The following is an 18,626-nucleotide window of genomic DNA, read 5'->3' as shown; positions in this document are numbered from 1 at the left end:
AGGAGTGAACCAGCAGATGAAAGATCTTTCTCTCTGTTTCTCTTTCTCTCTGTAAATTTGACTTTGCAATAATAAAATAAAATAAGCCTTACTCCTCTCATGCTCCCCTTCCTCCATCAACATGAACTCGATCAACAACACAGACTTCTGTGGTCAGGCACTACACAACAGGGAGCGACTGGTTTTAGAGGTTCGAAGAGGAGGTTACATAATTCTAGCTTAAATATGTTGCAGAGTTCTATTAGCTAACAATTGAAATGTAATTGAAATGTAAAATCTGGTTAGTAAAACAAACAAAATTAGATTAGATAGACAGAGAACAACAAGGAAAGCTTAGAACCAGACAGGAAACGGTCAGCATGGACTCACATACACCTTACTAGGTAGGACAAAAAGATTAGTTACTCCTCACTGGGGAATGGAAGATTTCTCTGCACACCCATCCTAAAACAGTTTTACACCTCAACTGTTGACATATGCCTTGCTAGAGTTATAAGCCAGTTTGGACTATCCTAAAATCTGCCAAGTTCAGTAGAATTGTGCCTCAACGCTATAAACTGCTAAATACTAAAATGAGGATAGACACGAGACTGCTGAATAGTACCCTATAGCCATTTTAAGGTGTATAGGAGCTGGTTGTATATAAACTAAAATTGAAATGTCAATGAAGTAGTCACAGGATGTGGTTAAGAACTTGCATTTTTAACATATTGGTTACTCAATACCATGACAATTAATTCCATTATGTTGTAAATTGTTGTTGATGCTATGTTGGGGCTTTTAATTGATCGGGATGATGTTCTGCCAGCTCTGCCTTCAGACCAGAGATGGTCTCCCCCAAGAAACCGTTGAATGTATCTGGACAATAAGATGATGGACTCTATGCTTGGTATATGTTTGCAACGAAAGAATCTCAACTGAATTTGATCTGTAATACTACATAAGGGTGGAGGAATCCACCAAGGGGGGGAGAACACGGGGAGGGGTTGGGGGAATCCTAGAGCCCATGAAACTGTGTCACATAATACAATGTAATTAATAAAAAAAAAATTTTAAAAAATCTGGTTAGTAAGCTTGTAGAAACAAGATGCCATGCTTTTTTTTTTTAATTGATAGAGTTACAAAGGCAGAGAGAGGCAGAGATCTTTCAGCTACTGGTTTACTCCCCAAATGGCTGCAACTGGCTGGAGATTAGTCCATCCGAAGCCAGGAGGTTCTTCTAGGTCTTTCACTGCTTTCCAAGGCCATTCGCAGGGAGCAGGATCAGAAGTGGAGCATCTGGGAAATGAACCAGTGTACGTATAGGATGCCAGCACCACTAGTGGAAGCTTAATTTACCAAGCCACCGTATCGACCCAAGATGCCATCTTAAAAGATTAAAAATAGAGCCTAACACGGTAGCCTAGAGGCTGGAGTCCTTGTCTTGAATGCACCAGGATCCCATATGGGCTCCAGTTCTAATCCCGGCGGCCCTGCTTCCCATCTAGCTCCCTGCTTGTGGCCTAGGAAAGCAGTCGAGGACGGCCCAAAGCCTTGGGTTCCTGCACCCATGTGGGAGACCCGGAGGCGGATCCAGGCTCCTGACTGCAGATCAGCGCAGCTCCAGTCACTGCAGCCGCTTGGGGAGTGAATCAGCAGATGGAGCATCTTCCTCTGTCTCTCCTCCACTCTATATGTCTAACTTTCCAATAAAAATAAATAAATCTTTTTTAGAAAATTGAAAAACACTGTTTAGGAAAATCCTGACACCTGTTAGTTCATTCATGAAATTGTCACAGTAGCTGGGGATGGTCCAGATGAAAATTAGGAGTCCAGAGCCCCACTGGGGTCTCCACATGGATGGTAGAGGCTCAGTTGCTTACTTCACCACTCGCTGCTTTCCCAGGTACATTAGCAGGGAGCTGGATTGGAAACAGCAGCCAGGACTGGAACTGGCACTTTGATGCCAGAATTACAGATAACAAGCTATCTTACTCTGCCAAAATGCCAGCTCCTAGAAAACGTTTCTATTTCAGAATCTGGGTATGAACTGCTTTGTCAGGACGCAGTCGCCGCAGGTGAACACAAGAACCAACGCAAGCAGAAGCCCAGACCAGGCCAGGTTACACTACCTGATGGCATACGTGTGTCTCAGATCTGAGGTCAGGCCAGGCTGGGCAAGATCCTAACACACATTTGCAGATCTGAGAACCAAGATGGGGCCTAGGACAGGCTGGGTTGGGCCCCAGCACCAGCCAGTTCACCTTAGGGCCAGGAACTGCAGCACCCACCTACATGAGCTGGAATCAGGCTGCAGAGGCCGGGCCAGGTTATAGCAACCATTAGTACACATGAGACCCATGGGGAAGGGTGAAAGCCTGGTGGTGGGGGCTGTGTGGGCTCTCGTTCTGGGTCACTGCTCCACTGGCAAGGGTAAGAACTGGGAAACTGCAACTGGGGGAAGACCAGGCCAGACGTGGATACAAAACCTGTTGGTCTGCATGTAAACTGGGTTAGCAGGAGAGCTAGGTTGAGCTAACCGACTGTATCCACGGGTGCAAGCATGAGTCAGGGTAAGTGCAAATTGGTTGGACTTTGCCACAGCATCGGCTGGCAAGTGCTAGGATTGGGGGTAAATCCTGTCTAGCTAGACTGCAGAACCACCTGGAGAAAGCAAGATTGAGGAATGGGAGTGGGCCCAGAAAGGAAACTGGGCACCTCTCTGATGGGCTACAACTCCCACTGGTGAGTGTGAGAGACAAAGAAAAGGGGGAGGGAGAAAGAAAAGGAGAGAGAGAAAGAGAAAGTAAGAAAAGGAAGGAAGGAAAAGGGGGGGGGAAATGGAGTTGGAAACCAAACTGAACCAGCAATTGCAATTACCAGTGTGTGCATAGGCTAATGTTGGTGACAGACTGAGCCAGACCCTGTACTTGAAAGCACACACATAAAAGTCAGGTCTGAGATCACCTCAGACGAGGTCTCTGAGGATCCTGCCCCCTACCAACTGAACTACTGTACTCAGAATGGCAACCAACCATGGGCAGAATTGCAGGTTCTGTGCTCTAACTGTAGAGTGCATGTGTCAAAACTTGGCCTCCTCAGTTGAAAAGATGGAGCAGTGAACTGCATGCCCAAATGCACATGGAGGATATGGCAGCCTACTGGGGTCTGCAGAGGACATCTAGGACCACAGCAGAGGGAGCAGGACACAACAAATTGGACAGCTACCCCAAATAAGCGATGACAGCAAATCTCTGGATGAGCGGAGACTCTAAGATGGACTATGTCAGCCAGTGACCTTGGAAATATTTCCTCATCATTAAGTCGGCAAGATCAACAGCATTTCAGAATCATTGAAACCACTTAAGCAGAACCCTTGAGCATGCTTCACACTGGGGTCACTGGTTAGATACTGGGTGGCCACTCCCCATTCCCAGGTACTGGAGCAGTTGGGAGGTTGGGTGAGGCTTCTCCACTTGTGTCTCCCATTGTCCCAGATATCAGAGGAAGAAAAAGAAAATTTGGAAACAATGGTCTCACCCATTTTCCCATAACCCTTGATCCTTCAACCCTTGATCAACTATGTAAACGTGGTGCAAAATAAAACTGTATTGTGCAAAAGAAAAAAAAAAAAAGAATCTGTGTATGGGCATGAGTTGTGGCATAGCAAGTAGTGTTGCTGCCTGCATGGGCATCAGTTCTTGTGCCAGCTGCTCTACTTCGAATCCAGTACTGTACAAATGGGATAGTAAAAAGACTGAAAAACGCTCTTGGCTTCAGCCTGGCTCAGCCCTGACCATTGCAGGCATCTGGAAAGCAAACCAAAAGGATAGAAGCCACTCTATCTGTCTTTCCCGCTCTCTGACTTTCAAAATAAATAAATAAATTTTCTAAAAAAGAACATGATAAATATTTTAGAAGATATGCATTAGCATGAGAAAAGCAGCTTGGAGGCTTTGAATTTTTTAATTGAAAAATATTATTTAAATTTCATTTTTAATGTTGTTTATATAGTGGAGAGGAATGCATGCCCATGTGGGCTTCTGATTAGGGTGGGGAGGATCAGTTAGGCAGGAAGGTGAGTGACAACACGTTTCGGTCCTTTTTTTTCTACTGTGTCCGTGAAGGGGAAGGGAGAGAGGACAACTCCTTGCTGTCAAACTGCATTAGCACACAGAGATAAGGGATAGTCATTTTGCTGACATCCTGGAGACCCTGGATGTGGAGAAGAGTGTTCCAAGGGTGTTATTTGAAAGGTTTCACTAGCTCTGAGACATTGTCAGTTTCATTGTTCCAGGGTTGAGAAACTCTTTCCAAGGTTGACTGCTTGACAAAGTCTACTTTAATGTATCTTTAGAACCAGGAGCATGCTGTCAAAGTTTGGCCAGGGGAATTGTCCAATCTGTTCTGCTTTAGAGCCTCTGGTGAGGCACTCAGCTCTCCTTGAGGGCCTACATCAGCTGATCGCCATGCCCCTCCCCTGCATATCTGGGCATGCAGCCTATTGTACAGGCATCAGCAACTAAGGAAGCCCAGTACTGATAAATGAACTCCAAAGTCAGACCACATATCCTGTGATTTTTCTCGTGGCCAGAGTTTGAGTCCATTAGTCTAGCTGGGGAGTCCCCCTAAGGAACATCACCTGGGGTGACCTCAGACTTGACTCCTACTTGCAACAGTGAGTGCAGAGTCAGCTGTGTTCTGCCACCTGCACCAGCCAACACACATAATGGTGAATACAGCTTAGTCAGTTCCACCCAAGGCCCGTATCTCATGCAAACTGACGGGTGCTGCAGCCCAGCCCAGCCAGTCCCCCACAGACATGTTCCTAATGCATGCCAGCAAGTACCGTGGCCTAGTCAGGGTGACCCCAAAGAACTAACATTTGGACCCCCATATTGTTTTAGTGTGTGTGTGTGTCTGTCTGTGCGTGCCAGCCTCTGCTGCAGCACAGCCCAGCTCAGCACAGCCAAATGCCATCCAACTGTTGTGCACACTGGGCCAACGGGCCTCCAAACCCAGTGCTCACTTATGCTAATAAGTGGCACAGCCTTGCTTAACCTGCTCCACCCCCCCCAGCCCTGGTTCTGGTGCTTACCACCAACAGGCGTGGCTTAGCAGGGGAGTGCCCATCATTCTCCTGCCAGGCAAGTTCCCAGTCTAGGATCTTGTGCCTGCCAGGAGGCACTGTGGTCCACGCAACATGACTTGTACCCAGTCCTGACACTTTCTAGCTGGTACTGTGGCCTAGCACAGTTGGTCCACACCCAGTTTGGTTCTTGTGCATGCCAGTAGGTGGCTATGGCAACCTATCCCAGCCTGGCCCACCCCCAGCCCTCATGTGAACTGATGGGTGTTGCAGTCCAATCTGGCCTGACCTGCATCATGTACTGGCTCCCACTCGTGCCACTATATGCTGTAGACTAATCCTGTGCATCCTTCCCTCAGACCCAGCTCACATATTCACCAATGGATGCTGCAGCCCAGCCTGTTCCAATCTGTTCCTAGCCCCAGATATCTTGCTCACCAGCAGGGACTATGCCTGGCAGGCAAGTTCCCCAAGTTCACCTACCAGGCCTTCTCCTAGCTCCGGATCCTGTGTGTGCTTGTGTCTACTGATGTCCAGACTGACATGGCCAGCCCCCAATTCTGGCAGTCACAGGTGGGTAGTGCGGCCTAGCTTGACTGCCCCATACCCATTTGGCTCTCACCGTGGGTGTTACAGCTTAGCCCAGCCTGAAGCACCCCAGACATGGCTCTCTCGTTACCAGGCTGGTGTCACTTCCTAGCCTGGCCTGTCACACACCCATTCTGACTCTAAGGACCTGTAGAGGGAGTTGAACTTCTTCCAGCCCCAGTCCCCATCAGTGTCAGGTGTGTTCTTGTCAGGTGAGTTCTGTGGTCCAGCCTGGCTCTTCCCATCACCACCCCCAGCTCCCCATGTAATCCATCAGGTGTTACAGTCCTACAGAGGCGAGCCCACAATTCTGCTACAGAATCTGCTCCCAAGATCAGCTTCTCTTGTGTCCTATTGGGTGCGTGGCCTATCCTGATGTGACCCCACCCACTGTTCTGACACTCGCCAGTGGGTACTGAGGCGTTACCCAGCCAGGCATGTGCCCTAGCTCAAGCTTTTGTGAGCACCAGCAGGCAGTGGTGATGCTATTTAGACAGGTTTCTTGTCCTGAGACATGCCTCTGGTGTCCCTACTCTAGACCACTCCACCTGAGTTTCCTTGCCTACTGGCTATTGCAGTGACACTTTCTGTAGAAGCCCCAGAAATCATTCCTTCTCTCTCAAGCATGCCCTCTGCTGCCCCTCCCCAGCACACCCCCAGACCCTTTCCCCGGGCAATCTACAGCCTGACCTGGGGGTTGGGTGGTGTATTCCAGCCCATAGTTCCCTATCTTCCCCACTTATTTTTAAAAAGAAAGAAAACAAAAGAATAAGCAACTTTGTTGGCACACTGGTATAGCTAACACAAATTTCGCACTAACCAGGCACATATGCCCACCAGCTTTGGCCTGCTTTTCTCTCAGCAATGTAACACTTAACTAGGTACAAAGCACCCTAGGAAATGCCTACAGCTGAGGCTTGAAAAACATTTCTTTTGGAGATACAGATAAGTGTTGAAACGCTCTGTTGCAAGTGGTGGTGATTGAAATAATAAAGTATTTATTCAATCTGCATTTCTGTTTTTTTCTTTTTAAAAATTATTTATTTTTATTGAAAAGGCAGAATTACAGAGAGAAGGAGAGACAGAGAAAGATCTTTCATCTGTTGCTTCACTCTCCAAGTGGCCACTGTAGCTGGAGTGGAGCCAATCTGAAAGCAGAAGCCATGGTTTTTCCCGAGTCTACATGTGGTTGCAGGGTCCCAAGGCTTTAGTTCATCCTCTATTGCTTTCTCAGGCCACAAACAGAGAACTGCATGGGAAGTGGAGCAGCTGGGACATGAACTGGCAACACATGGGATCCCAGCTTATGCAAAGTCAGGATTCAGGCACTAGGCCACCACACTGGGTGCTGAATTTGTTTCTTTTCTTTTTAAAGGTTTATTTATTTTATTTAAAAGGCAGATTTTACAGAGAGAGTTGGGTCACTCCAAAACTGGAAGCTAGGAGCTTCTTCTTGGTCTTCCATGTGGAAGCGGGGTCTAAGAACTTGAGTCATCTTTTGCTGCATTCCCAGGCCATAAGCAGGGAGCTGGTACTGAAAGTGGAGTAGTCAAGAATCAAGATGGTGAAATAGGGAAAGGACATGTTTAAACGGACAGGAAAACATTTAATCACGATGAAGCAGAGAGGACACATTCCAGGAAGTAGGAGAGGACAGAATAACAGCAGAGTGGTACCTGGAAACTGACAGACACAGAAAAGCAGCGAAAACAGTGGTGTGGTGTTGCAGTGACTGATACTCCAGCAGCATTCAGCTAACAGTGATCTGAACTCCACCAGCAACCAGGAGGGAAGGGACTTTCACTGGGAGTTTGGGAGGTAAACCCAGCAAAGAACCGTCCGTCCTGCTGGTCCGTTTGATTTGACCAGGAGCAGACACAGCAGCAGATCCCAGACAGACAGTGCAAGAACAGCGTGGATTTCACAGCCCAGTCAGCCCCCTAGAGCCAAATTGGGTGCCATTTTGCATAAGGAGGCAAAGGCAAGGGAAAGGACTGAGCATATGCTGAGCTGGGAGTGAACTCATTTCTGACTCAGTGAACTGTATCAACGTGGCGTTCTACAGGTTCCACTCAAGACAGGCCTGGGTAGCCCTCAGACCTGATGGCCAGCAGATCAAGAACTAGCAGTGGCACATCAGGTGCCATTTTGTAAACTGTGGCAAAAGTTTTAGGACTGCAGGCGACAACAGTGAACTGCGCATGTGCTGAGCTCGCAAGAACTCACTGAGTTCCATAGATTGCACTGGTCCCACAGGAAAATAATACCGACTGTGGCATTGTATGGGTCAAAATAGGTCCATGTGGCACCTAAAGATGGACTTACAATGAAACTGTTTACAATATCTTGACAATAGGATGCTGGACTCTCTGCCATTGTCCATGCCCGCAATGATGGACATATGACTGTGTATGAAGAACTATACTTTAGTAACGATATAGGGAAACTTGGTGGGGGGGATTGGGGAGGGGAAAAGGAAAATCCCAGGAGCCTATGGAACTGTATCATAAAATGATAATAATAAATTTTTTTAAAGTTTTTTTTTTCTAAAAAGAAAAGAAAGTGGAGCAGTCAGGGGCCCTGTGCAGTAGCCTAGGGGCTAAAGTCCTCGCCTTGAATGCGCTGGGATCTTATATGTGTGCCAGTTCTAATCCCAGCAGCCCTACTTCCCATCCAGCTCCCTGCTTGTGGCTTGGGAAAGCAGTTGAGGAAGGCCCAAAGCCCTGGGACCCTACACCCATGTGGGAGACCTGGAAGAGTCTACTGGCTCCTGGTATTGGATTGGCTCAACTCCGGCCTTTGCAGCCACTTAGGGAGTGAATGAATGGACAGAAGATCTTCCTCTCTGTATATTTGACTTTCCAATAAAAATAAATCAATCTTTAAAAAAAAAGTGGAGCAGTAAGGACTCAAACTGTCACCCACATGAGATTTCAGCATTGCAGGTCAGAGAATTACCTAGCTGAATTTTCTTAAGTGGTCTTGTAATGGGCAAACTCTCAGTGTAAATAAGTATTAAATAACTGCCTTATTTAGACATACTCACGGCATGTTAATGACTAGGTAATTTTCTGAATGCGAATGACATAAATGAAGCTAATATCACTGAGCAAACATGACATATTTGTTACACTCTGGCCTTTGACAAACCACTAAGTAAAATGATGAATCACCGATCATTATTACTAGGCTCACTAAGAAACAATTATTCCATTGCAAAGCAGTTAGATGCACCTGATTCATAAGCTGACGAATTTGTTCTTGCTATAAGCAACCCTAAGCATCATATTATACACGAAGTTCTTTTTGCAATTAAGCTAAGATAGTGTTAAGGTTTGAACAGGACTCAGCTTCCCATGAAGACATTTAAATTCCCAAGTCTTAGGTTAAACAGTTTTTGGATTAATGCTGTTGGTTGATGAATTAGGGTGGAGGTTTTGTCCAATACTGTGTCTCAAATTGGGACTTTTGGGGGAAATGGTTCCATTGGATGAGTTTGCTAGGGTGATGTGTCATGATGGCATAACAAAGGGAGATGATGAAGAGAGTAAAGAGTGTGCCCCAGCATCTCTGCTGCTTGCCTTACCAGCTCACCGTGAGATTGTTTCTCTGCCATGTCAGCCCCACAAGGTGCTTAGTGTAGTGATACACCATCTTGGACTGTGAATCTCCAAAGTGTTAGCAAAAAATGAATGTTATCTTTCTCAAGAAGCTTCTATTAAGTATTTAAAAATAGCCAAAAGCTGACCAATGCAAGTAATGCTTTTGCTTCAGTTTCCTTATATATTGTTGGCACATTTTTAGCATATAGAGAATTAGGCAAATATATAAAATAAACTTCACACATTACTAATCTAGTTTTGCATAATCTAACACTAAGAGAACTCAGCTAGAATTTTAATACATGTCAACGAAATACCTAAGAATCGTAAATTGCTTTTATTTCATCAGCCTTCAAATAGCTTTGCTTTGCTTTACTTTGCTTTGCAATGACTAGGACTTGCAATCGTAATAGTACCATTATGATCTAAATTGTTCTAAAAGAAGTAGCAATTTGCAAAGAAGCAAACAGTATCATGTTTTCAATAAAGACTGTTAACACTGGGGGAAAATGAGATGGCGCTAGAATTTTAATTTTAGAGATTCATTTTTAAATATATATTTCAAAGGCAGAGTTAAAGAGAGAGGAGAGGCAGAGAGAATCTTCCATCTGGTTCACTCCCCAAATGGCCACAATAGCCAGGGTTGGGCAAGGCGGAAGCCAGGAGCCAGGAGCTTTTTCTGGGTCTCCCACACAGGTGCAGAAGTTCACGCACTTGGGCCAACTTCTGCTGCTTTTTCAAGTGCAGGGATGGAACACTGGAAATAGAAACAGCACTAATACCAGATGCTGGTGTTGTAGGCAGAGGCTTAGCCTACTATGTGACAATGCCAGCCCCAGTGCTAAGTTGTGTTTGTTGTTTGTTTTTGTTTTCTTATGACTCTGGAATTTAAATCTCCTCTAAGCTCAATATAATCAAACTATTATTAATATTAAATTAGCAAAGATCTTTACACACATGCAAGGAACCATGGAAAAGGAACATGAAAAATGAGAACTAATAGGGAACAAACACCAGCTTCAATAATTGTAAGACAAAACAGTATAAAGGTACAAAAAGCATATCAAAATATATTTGCTATTTTTTAAGATTTATTTATTTATTTTTATTGCAAAGTCAGATATATATATAGAGGAGGAGAGACAGAGAGTAAAATCCTCTGTCCGATGATTCACTCCCCAAGTGACTGCAATGGCTAGAGCTGAGCCAATCCGAAGCCAGGAGCCAGGAGCACTTCTGGGTCTTCCATATGGGTGCAGAGTCCCAGGGCTCTGGGCCATCCTCGACTGTTTTCTCAGGCTGCAAGCAGAGAGCTGGATGGGAAGTAGGGCCGGCAGGATTAGAACCAGCACCCCTATGGGATGCTGGTGTGCAAGGCGAAGATTTTAGCCGCTAGGCTACTGTGCCGGGCCCAGCTCAAACATTTTTTTTTTTAAGATCTGTCACCTAAACACTGTCTCCTGTGGACTACGCCCCTCATACAGGAACCCTGGGGGTGAAAAGCCACTTCTAAACCATCTGTACCCTCCTACTTTGTTGACAGTAAAATGAGTTTCCCACATGGCTGGCAGTGGCTCAAAAATTTGATTCTTCAGTTGTAGTCCTCCCAGACATATTAGCAGGAAGCTGCATTGTCGAAGAGGAGAAGCTGGGGCATGAGGCAAATAAAGGATGTGGGTGTTGTGAGCGACTGTTTAATCTGAGACCCCACAACACTCATAACATTAGGAACATTTGGGAAGGTTTATACACTTATTTGAAAGAGACATGAGGGAGATATCTTCCATCCACAGGATCACTGTCCTGCCCCACCCCTGAGTGATCACAAAGGCTGGAACTCTGACAGGCTGAAATCAAGAACCCAAAACTCCATCTTTGTCTCCCATGTCGGTATCTCTGGCCCAAGTACTTGATCCATCACCTTTCAAGGCACAATCACAGACAACTGGATAGGAAGCAAAGGAGGCAGGACTCAAACCATCACTCTGACATGGGATGCCGGTGTTACAAGCTGAAGCTTAACTCAGATCCCTCTATACCAAAATCTTTGGGTGCTTCTCCCCATGCCTTGATGTGAATTGTACTAGCATGCAAGCCTCTATGCCCACCAGCACTATAGTATGCAGACAAGTGATGCTAGGGAACCACTAGTCAATAGCTCCCGAGTGTTAAATTCTAGTCCTTAAGCTGTCATGGTGAAGTACTTAGCCTCTTGACCTCAAGAAGGCTTAGATTGGGGCCCAGCACAATGGCCTAGCAGCTAAAGTCCTCACCTTGAAAGCACCAGGATCCCATATGGGCGCCGATTCTAATCCCAGCAGCCCTGCTTCCCATCCAGCTCCCTGCTTGTGGCCTAGAAAAGCAGTTGAGGACGGCCCAAAGCCGTAGGACCCTGCACCCGCGTGGGAGACCTGGAAGAGGTTCCTGGTCTTCCCAGACATATTAGCAGGAAGCTGTATTGTGAAAGAGGAGAAGCTGGGGCATGAGGCAAATAAGGGATGTGGGTGTTCAGATCGGCACAGCACCAGCTATTGTGGTCACTTGGGGAGTGAATCATCGGACGGAAGATCTTCCCTGTCTCTCCTCCTCTCTGTATGTCTGCCTTTCCAATAAAAATAAAATAAATCTTCTTTTTAAAAAGAAGGCTTATATCTTCTTTCAGATTTTTAAAGTACAAACTGATTCTGTTACCTCCGATGTGATAAACAATTTGGTAAAATCTAATTCAGTATTTCCAAAACTCAAGTGGAAGATTTTTCCCCAGCATACGTGTTATACAATTATGAAGTAACAGACTATCAATGTTATAGTTAAGACAGCTAAATTAATATCATTTTCATTCCATGTCATTATGATATACACACATGGTGCTGTCACTGTCCCCGTTTTTAAAATTATTTTTTAAAGATTTATTTATTTTTATTGGAAAGGCAGATATACAGAGAAGGGGAGAGACAAAGAAGAAGATCTTCTGTCCAATGGTTCACTCCCCAAGCGGCCGCAGCGGCTGGAGCTGAGCCAATCTGAAGCCAGGAGCCAGGAGCTTCTTCCAGGTCTCCCATGCGGGTGCAGAGTTCCAAGGCTTTGGGCCTTCCTCGACTACTTTCCCCGGCCACAAGCAGGGAGTTGGGTGGGAAGTGGAGCCACCAGGACCAGAACCTGATCCCATATGGGATTCCAGCGCATGCAAGGTGAGGACTTTAACTGCTACACTATTGTGCCGGGCCCTAAAATTATTTTATTTTTAAAATAATTATTACATGGTTAATCAGGGTGGGAATGATAAAGGTTTAGGGAAAATTGGGTGAATTCGTTACTTCCAAATTTGCCTTTTCTTGTTCATGAGGGAAGAGAAAAAAAATTTCAAGATTTATTTTTATTGGAAAGTTGAAGGGGAGACAGAGAGGGAAAGCTCTTCCATCTGCTGGTTCACTCCCCTACTGAACAAAATGGCCAGAGCTGAAGCCATGAACCAAAACCCTCTTCTAAATCTCCCTTGTGGGTGCAGGGAACCAAGGATTCGTGTCATACTCCACTACTTTTCCAAGCCATAAGCAGAGAGCTGATTAGAAGTGGAGTACCTCAAGACACAAATCCGAGTTTGTATGGGATGCTGGCACCACAAGGCAGAGGATTAACATGCTGTGACTCTGTACCCACCCCACTCCAAATTTCTGAAACTTGTTTCTTTAACCCATGAGATCCCAACCTTTCAATTCTGTGAAATGTTTCAATGACAGAATATTTATTTCTTTCAAAGGTATTACAAATGATACACTTATAGCTCAATTTGATTTTACAGATGTTCTATGTCTAGGCTGATTGGACATAATTGACATATGAGGGTATTTTTAAAGTTTGTGGGAAAAAATGGAAGTTTATTCTGGGGCAAAAATAAAGTTTGGAAGGTATACATACAAGAAAAATCAAAGTTGGTTTTTAGATCACACAAAAACCCAGTCTCACAACTTTATAAATCATTCCTGATTGACAAAAATCCAACAATTTCCAGCTTTCTCACCCACATTAACCACCAGACATTCTGCAAATGACCCTTGGTTTCAAAACCCAAAATTTCTCTAAAAAGACAGTTTTTGTCATCGGGGAAAGATCCCCCATTTGAGACATGAAACACTTCCTCCACCTTGGTGCAGTATTACAGTTCAAATTCAGTCAAGATTCTTTCTTTGCAAGCATATACCAAGCATAGAGTCCAGCATCTTATTGTCCAGTTAAGTTCAACGGCTTCTTAGGGAGACCTTCTCTGGTCTGAAGGTAGAGCCAGCAAAGTATCATCCCGATCAATTAGAAGCCCCAGCACAACATCAGCAAGAATTTACAACATTATGGAGTTAATTTATATGGTGTTGAGTAACCAATATGTTAAAAAATGCAAGTTCTTAACCACATCCTGTGACTACTTCATTGACATTTCAATTTCAGTTTATATGCAGAACTGGCTGCTATATACCTTAAAATGGTTATAGGGTACTATTCAGCTGTCTTGTGTCTATTTTCATTTTAGTATTTAGCAGTTTATAGTGTTGAAGCATAATTTTGCTGAACTTGGCAGATTTTAGGATAGTCTAAACTGGCTTATAACTCTAACAAGGCATATGTCAACAGTTGAGGTGCAGAACAGTTTTAGGAGGAGTGTGCAGAGAAATCTTCAATACTTTAGTGAGGAGTAACTAATCTTTGTGAGGAATCCACCATGGGGGGAGGGGTATGGGGAGGGGTTGGGGGAATCCCAGAGCCTATGAAACTGTGTCACATAATGCAATGTAATTAATAATTAAAAAAAGAAAAAAAGATATGAAACACTGTCCAGAAAAATATATCAACAAACAAAAAGATTTGTTAGCAGTTTTGAGCCCTAGACAACAAGTTAGAAACTTCTGATTTGGGGATACAAAGAAAATCCAAATACACAGAGCAGACACAAAAGAAAGCTTCTAGATCCCCAGCTGTTAGCAATGGCCTAGGTTGCCTTGCATCTAGGCAAGTGTTACACTGCTGGGAGAAAAGCAGTCGATAGCTGGCAGACATTCTGTGCCTGGTTAATGCCAAATCTGTGTTAATTATAACCAATGTGCCAGTATAGTTGCTTATCACTCCAACCCTCAGGCAGACTGCTGCATAGTTGGGAGGCAGGGGAGTGCAGATTACCCAGGGAACAGGGTCTAGGGACATGTTGGAGTAGGGGTTGTCTAGTACATGTTTGACAGGAGAGAAGTGACTTCTGGGGGTTCCTCGGATTGGGCCACTGCACTACACTTGCAGGTGGACAAGGGAGTTGAAACGGAGGGTTTGGGGTAGGGGATCTGTAGGTCATGCCTGGGTCAGGCCAAGACACCTGCCCACATGGAAGACCTGGGCTGGACTAAGCCCATTACCTATCAGCACTCACGAAAGCTGGGGCTGGGGGGCATTCCTGGCTGGGCTAGGCCACAGTACCCACCCGTGTCAGGGCAGGTGCTAGGCTACATCAGGCTGGGCCATAGCACTCACCTGTAATGTGAAAGAACCAAATCTGGGGAAAGATTCTGTAGGGCACTTGTGGGCTTATGCCTGTGGGACTGTAGCACTGGTTTGTGTCAGAGCTGCGGGTGGTGATAGGCCAAACCAGACTTGACCATGTAACTTACACTCTTGGGATCTGGGGCTGGGAGGAAACCAGGCTAGGCCAGGCTACTGCACTTGGCAGCACATGCAAAGGGCAGGTCTGAAGGCAGACCATGTCAAGTGGGGCCTTGGCACCTTCCAGCACAAGTAAACTACAGGGCTGGGAACTGGTCTGGTAGGATAACTTGGAGAACTTCCCTGCTAGGCCACAGCTCCCTCTGGGGACCACAAGAGCTGGGGCTGGAGATGGGCTAGGTCAGGCAGGGCTGCAGTACCTGTTTGCAAGTGCTAGAACTGGGTAAGAATCATGTCAGGCTGGGCCACAGTAGCCCTGGCAAACACAAGCTCCATTGGATTTGGGGGGCGGCAGGTATGGTAGCACAGCAGGTTAATCCAACATCCTGTGGTGCCAGCATTCCATATAGACCCTAGTTCATGTCCCAGCTGCTTTACTTCTGATTCAGCTTTCTGCTTACGGCCTGGGAAAGCAGCGGAAGATGCCCAAGTCCGTGGGTTCCCAGCATGGAGGTCACTTTCTTCTTAGCATAAAGTTCCCATTAAAATGGACGGAGGATAGGAGATGAAGGTATGATATTACAGCAACACACCTCAAGGTGTTCATTGGCTGAGAGACATCAACATCACATAGTAACTCCTTAAAGTGAAAATTACTAGGCCCTACCCCAAGACCTACTGAATCAAAAGCTGAGGGGTGAAGGCGGGGTGAAGGCTGGGCATTAGCATTTTAGCAAGTCCTCCTGGGGATTCTGATGCACTGCTCAAGTTTGAAAACCATTAAGCTAGATGATCTCCAAAGTGTCATCAAGATATCAATGTTTGAACATGGCTAAGCTAAAATACCAAACAAAAGTCAATAATGTCAGCTACATCTGTTTAAAAAGATGTATTTTTTAAGATGAATTTATTTTACTTGGAAATTCAGAGTTACAGAAAGAGACAGATATCCTCCATCCACTGGTTCACTCTCCAAATGGCTACAACAACCAGAGATGGACAAATCCAAAGCCAGGAGCCAAGAGTTTCAGATCTCCCATGTCAGTGCAGGGGCCGAAGGACTTAGGCCATTCCGCTGCTTTTCTAAGCCATAGCAGGGAGCGGGATTGGGATGTGGAGCAGCCAGGACATGAACTGGCACCCATCTAGGATGCCAATGTCAGCAGTTGGAGGATTAACCAGTTATACTCCTGTGCCAGCCCCAAGATGTATTAATTTTTAAGGGATAACAGGATAAGAATCTCTATTTTTCCTTATATTCCTCTCCCCTTCCCCCTAGGATCCTCACAGAACTCTTACATTCAAATCTCTGGAGCATCTACTTTGGGCTGAAACAGAAAATTCTTGGGTCCGTAAGTGGATGGAATGGAGAAAACTTAGTTGAACTTGATCATGAGGAGCTACTAACTCTCCTGCCTGTCACCCAAACTATTCTGTGGCTTAAGTCACAAAATAGTGAAGAAAACAACTGGAGTTTGATTTTATTTGAAAACAACAGAGCTCACTTTCTTTGTAATTGTGCTTAAGACACAATTACTAGCAAACAGTAAAACTACCTTATCCTGGTACTAACTCAAATGAGTGTGTAGTGGCCTATGGAGTAAAGTCTTAAATTGAGCTACAAATATATCGTTTATGATGACTTTGCAATGAATATCCTGTCATTGAAATATTCATAAAATTGAAAGCTTGGGATGCTAATATCATCTGTCTTCTAACTTGGACTTCCAAATAAAATAAATCTTTAAAAATGCAAATGGCTTTAAAATTATGATTTAGATCTTAAATAAGTGGACCAGATATTTGGCAATAAGGAATTTAAGAAATTTCACAAATACTGCTAAGGATGTAGAGAAACATACACTTTTGGTGGGAATGTAAATTACTACAGCCATTATGGAAAACACTCCTCTCAATAGAAACAGGACTACCAAATAACACAGCAATCCCATTACTAAATATACAGCCAAAGGGTTTATCCCGAGCTTTCAATTTTGTCTGGCTCTAATTGCTAATCATCCACCTCCAAGAGCTGGCACCCCATATGGGTGCCGATTCATGTTTTAGCTGCTTCACTTCCTATCCAGTTCCCTGTTTATGGCCTAAGAAAGCAGTTAAAAGATGGCCCGATTCCTTGGGACACCCAAAGAAGCTCCTGGCTCCTAGATTTGCATAGGGTCAGTTCTGACCACTGTGGGCACTTGGGAGAGTAAACCAATAGATTTAAGGTCTTTTTGTCTCTCCTTCTCTCTAAATCTTCCTTTCCAATAAAATAATCAGTATGTTGAAGTGATAATTATAACCCTATTTTTGTCACAGCATTACTCACAATAATCACCATTTGGAATCACATATGTTGCTCATCAGTGGATGTGTGGAAAAAGAAAATGTGTCCGGTACAAAAAGACAAATTTCACATGTTCTCATTTTATTGTAGAAACTAAAGTTTATCATAAAGTAGAGAAGAGAATGGTGTGTGCCAGCTCTGAGAAGACAGGGATAGAAAGAGGGTGGCTAAGTGATTTTAGGCTAAGTATAGTTTGATAGGAGAAATAATTTTGATATGTTATATCATAACATGGTAATTATGATTGACAATAATTGAGTATTTCAATAACTAGTACAGGACTTTGAAGTAAAATATAAGAAAATCATGTCAGATCTATCAATTACCCTACTCTGATCATTACACACTGTATACAAGCATTTAAATGTCACATAGTGAGTATCTACAGTTCTGCATACCAATTAAAAATATTAAAATAGGGCCCAGCGGCGTGGCCTAGAGGCTAAAGTCCTCGCCTTGAAAGCCCCGGGATCCCATATGGGCGCTGGTTCTAATCCCGGCAGCTCCACTTCCCATCCAGCTCCCTGCCTGTGGCCTGGGAAAGCAGTTGAGGATGGCTCAAAGCCTTGGGACACTGCACCCGCGTGGGAGACCCGGAAGAGGTTCCTGGTCCCGGCATCGGATCGGCGCGCACCGGCTCGTTGCGGCTCACTTGGGGAGTGAATCATCGGACGGAAGATCTTCCTCTCTGTCTCTCCTCCTCTCTGTATATCCGGCTTTCCAATAATAATAAAATCTTTAAAAAAAAAAAAAAGGTGATGCTACTCTATGATCTATGAGTCAGTGAAGAATTTAATATAAGAAAGAAAAACCTATTTCAAAAAAAAAAATATTAAAATAGGGACCAGTAATGTGTACAATGGAATAAGACGCAGCATGTCCTGCCTTGTTAGCATCCCACCTGAGTGTGTGGTGGAGTCCCAGTTGCTTTTTTGATCCAGGTCAAAGATAATGTGCCTGGGGAAGCAGCAGATGGCCCAAGTCCTTCCATCCCGTCACCCACATGTGGATTCTACACAGAGCTGCTTCCGCCTCCTGGTTTTGGCCCCAGTCATTGCAGCCTTCTGGGGAGTGAACCAACCAATAGAAAAATCTTTCCCTCACCTTTGCTCTCTCTGTGATTCAGCTGAATAAATACATTTTGAAAATACACTAAAAGGAACTTACTTTACTTGTGGAGTTATGATGATGGCGCCATAGTTATACATGAGTGTTCGTTCTTAAAGATCACATACTTGGGTTGATGCTGTGTCTCTCTGCCTTTCTAAAAATTAAAAGCAGTTAAACAACTTAGGCTTGCTTATGATCCAAGAGCTAACCAGATTTATGTATTTTCACTGTTGTTAAAACTTCTTTTTGGTAAACATAGTTTAAAAAAGCT

This window comes from Ochotona princeps, chromosome X, assembly GCF_030435755.1.
Source record: "Ochotona princeps isolate mOchPri1 chromosome X, mOchPri1.hap1, whole genome shotgun sequence".
NCBI classification, from domain to species: Eukaryota; Metazoa; Chordata; class Mammalia; order Lagomorpha; family Ochotonidae; genus Ochotona; species Ochotona princeps.
Note: the sequence above shows the minus strand (reverse complement) of the source record.